The following is a 4,084-nucleotide window of genomic DNA, read 5'->3' as shown; positions in this document are numbered from 1 at the left end:
GCACGTGAAAGGGTTACTCACTGTTTTCTGTCCGGTAAGAATGCTCTTTCCACTCAACTCCATTTTTCCTTAAAATCAGTCACTGTATCTTGAAAAAGTGTGCGTGCGTTTATTGAGGAACTGTGGCAACTGAAGCTCTAAGCTGTCGGTCGACTGATTGTCGCTACTGAAGGGAAGTGTGTATTCGCACATCTTTATTAGGCAAAGGGGTCACTAGTGGCCTAAGAAAAAAGAGGGTCGTTCTGAAGGGTCTGCAGAAAAATACACTTACTTTCGTTTTTGTCTTTCCGCTCATTTCGAGCCGTAAAACTCACGATCACTTGCAGCTTTAGAATAGTCAGTTTTATGTATGACTTCCCATCTGTTCGCAAGAATACGACTGGGCATGCAACACTTGCGCTCCTACCGACTTCAACTAACAATATGGAGCAACAGCCTTTTTTCACAGTTCGGGTGTTCTTTTGAAATATACACGCCAGTGCTTCTAGCCATTCACATGTTATACCAAAAGAGGTTGCACAGTGCAGCTGCCCGTTTAGAAAAAATTACATATTATGCAGGCACCGTTTTTGTCCAGACCAAATTTGTATGTCCCTCCACCTGCCACCGGAGCCCTGCGGTGCGTCTTCCTTGGTGGCGTTGCGACGCGGGGCGCTCCCCGGGCATACTTACCTGGTGCAGGGGTTACCCTGATCATTGAGGGGGTGCCTCCAGGGAGGACACGGGCATTGCACTGCGCCCGTGTTGGGCCCTGCCACTATCCCGTCACTGGGAGGTGGGGCACTTAATTTTTGGTAGCGGGGAACTGCGCCAGAGCGGATCCCCTTCCTTCTACAATGCCAAAGACAGACTGGTCAGCGTTAGCTGCACGGTACTTGAATTCGTGAGTTGGAAAATGCACAGACCTAAAGCACTCATTTCATACGTGAAGTTTTTAAGCTAGCTGGCACCAGTTTACCTAAATCTTGGGTAGAAGAAAGAGATTGCATTGACTACACTATGCTCCCTGCAACTCTTTCGAATTAATGATTTGGGAATAGTACATTTGCCTTCACTGCAAACGTACGACTTTCACAACAACAAAATGTCTTAGGTCCCCGTATCGCTGCTTACCAGAACTTTGTACCATGGATGAAACAAATGTAGCAAGGCACGCGCACATATTGGCCTTTATAATGAACGATAATGTATACAACGTCGTGCCCGTATGCGTGGTAGTGAACACGGCCACAGGAATTATCTTAAGTATCCCAGAGTTTGAAACAGTAAAGTAAATTGCGAAGCTTGTTTTCTACTTCAGTCCCAACTGAAAATCATTGACGTTCGCAGGCAGAACACATTGAATATGCCCCAAATAGATTTCGATGCCCCCCATGCCATTTTCTATAAGCAGGCGGGAAAAGAGGAACATACTCGAGAACCAGTCTCTCGGCGGCCCGCGCGCCTCGGTTTCCGGCGGACCAGCGTTGCCTGTGCGCGCTGGGCTGCTAACATCGCTCGGCGCGGTGTGCTGAGTGCTCCGCTGCGTAGTTCAGGAGTGTTTCACACCGTGTACTTTGTTTTTATGAAACTTTCAACTGTTTTAGCCAATGCTGTGATGCCGTTCAAGGCGCAAACATCGCTTGGTCAGCACTGTGCGGTGGTGGCACGTTATCGAACAACCAGAGAAAGCAAGAAAACGTCGCCGAGAGCACGCATCTGCACGACACTGCCTGGAGGAATTGCAGTGCGGTTGCGACGTGTTATTGCTGCATCGCTTCCCAACTGACACCGAGTTGAGATATCGGCGGACGCGGTTGATAAATCGCAGCGACTTTGTACCAAGGACCAACTAGGTGTTGGTGGGTGCACCTGGACGGCAAGCAGACGGAGCAAAATCGGTTTATCAAACCCAAAGCTACGACAGAGAACGGAACCTCCTGAAATGTTAGAAGTAACTGTATCCTTTACAATACTGCATTGATCGATGGGTTGATTCATTAATTCATTGATTATGGGGTTTAACGAGCCCATGCTTCACAGATGATGAGGCGCGCCGTAGTGGAGGGCTTCGGAATAATTTTGACCAACTGGGGATCATTCACGAGCTCCGATACAATACAACATTACAACAACTTCTGGTCCGTTGGAGTCAATTTAAAATACCATATATTGTTTTGTCATTATAGCCGATTGGCATTAAACAAGCCCCTTTTCATCTAATCGAACCTTCAAAATCACGGCGTTTTGTTTACTTTTTTTCAGGCGAACGCAATACACTGCCGAACGATATGAATGCATAACTTTCTCCATCGTACACTGCTGGTCGATAGCAGTATAAGCAGGCAGCCCAATGCGGAAACAAAGCTCGAGATACGTCAAAGCTTCATTTGGAAAATAGCCTGTTCACAACGCGGTCAAAGGAAAAGTTTATAATCCTTTTGCTCACAACAGCCGGGGTCGGCATCTTCCGCTCTGGGAGCAAATTAGAACCTAAAATCCCTCCGTAGATGGTGAAAACAAAACAGAACACACACACACAAGCACTGCAACTGCTAACGTAACGCCAAGCCACTACGGTTCACGCGGTAATGCACGAGCACCGAGCAGACGCACAGAAAGAACGGAGCACTTAACAGCCCAGCGCGGTGGTTTCGGCGGTCGCTTCATAGACGGCGCTAGCGTATGGTCAGAAAAAGCAAATGGCGGCACCCACTTCTAGCAAGGAAAATGGTGTATACTCGGTCACATACCGCGCCGCCACATACCCCTGTAAACCAATCCTCTGCGAGGTTGAGCCCTGCACCTGTTGGTGGCATTGTTTCTTGAAGCCCGGTAGATTTGTTTGCGGAAAAAAACGCTGATCCGCGAGCCGGTACAGGAAGAACTGTGCGCAGGCTGCGGCAGGGAGCCAGAAACCATGCGACATATTGTAACAGAGTGCAAAGGTATCCGTCCAGTTCTCAGTGAGGGAGCCATCTAGCTTCCGGAAGCTCTTGGCTTTAAGGTTAACGAAAAAGTGAATTTGGCAGCAGTAGAGGTTAGTAAAAGAAGATTATAATGTTGGTGAGAAAAGAGCAGAAAACAATCTGAGAAGACATGCGAACAAAGAAGTCAGACTAGCACAAAAATACCATAAAAGTTTTTTTTGGCAAGGTGATTGAGCAGTGGCCTTACGACTAACGTGGCTGTGCAACGCCACCCCGTTACAAAGGGGAAGCCGCTAAGCACCGTCATCATCATGGAGCAACGGAAACAGAAAATATGTTTGTTGTGAGCTGCAAATACGCCCACAATGCCTCCAGTGCGGTGCTTCTGGCGTACCGGAGTAGCATCTATGAGAAGGCCAAGTGACCGGCTCCAGTGAGTGTCGGTGGAAGTTTTGTCCCTGCAAGAACTACGCCAAAGCAGCCGCCACTGTGGCCTAAGAGAGTCAGTTTCACAACTAACCGAACGAGATTTGAACTCAAAATCACCAAATCAAGAAGGCGGCAATAACCGGGCCTGGCTGCATCAAGGAATGCCCCCGTAACCAAACAGCGCCATTACAGGCAAAAAGCCTTCGCTTGATTCACCTGCTCGGTTAAATATTCAGGTGAAAGTAACTCTTAGTTGGGGAAGTGATTTTACTATTCTAGACGGGACCTACTCGTATTCACAATCCAGATAAAATCGCCCCGAGTTGCAAGTGCTGTAATGCGGGTGCCTTTGTCAACTTCAAAAAAGTTTTTACCGTAATTGTGAAGGAACCCAACTCAATTCAATAGCAAAGTCGGATTTCGGCTTTCATGACATTAAGTAGAAGGTCCAACCCACCGATTTAGAAAAACTTTTATTCGCTCCCAATTTGTACTTGCGCAATAGTGAAGTCAATAATCAAAGTAAAGCGAGCCGATCGATGTTCCAAATGGCCGCGTGAGCTACCCTTTGGCGCAAGTTCGCAGAGTGCCAGTAAAAGGCAGAAACACGTGTATGCTTAGAAACTCTATTCCCATAAGTGATCAGATTTTTTTGGGAGTCTGCCCATACAACAAGAGCTCTTAGTTATGAGGGTCCACAGTGGTAAAGCATAGTAATATAGCTCGCACGCACTCCACACGTGAAA

The 4,084-nt window shown here is 47.5% G+C and overlaps 1 non-coding gene across 1 annotated transcript; it reads left to right on the top strand.

Moving 5' to 3' along the window:
• The first annotated feature begins 664 nt into the window (after window positions 1–664).
• LOC144171231 (U1 spliceosomal RNA) lies at window positions 665–826 on the top strand. Its single transcript, XR_013322905.1, has one exon. It is a non-coding gene; the product is annotated as a U1 spliceosomal RNA (small nuclear RNA).
• Window positions 827–4,084: the final 3,258 nt, after the last annotated feature.

Source organism: Haemaphysalis longicornis, unplaced genomic scaffold (assembly GCF_048455015.1).
Source record: "Haemaphysalis longicornis isolate Haplotype H1 unplaced genomic scaffold, Haemaphysalis longicornis Haplotype H1 scaffold_2, whole genome shotgun sequence".
NCBI lineage: Eukaryota > Metazoa > Arthropoda > Arachnida > Ixodida > Ixodidae > Haemaphysalis > Haemaphysalis longicornis.
The sequence above is the reverse complement of the archived record's forward strand: the minus strand, read 5'-3'. Positions and strand labels throughout refer to the sequence as shown.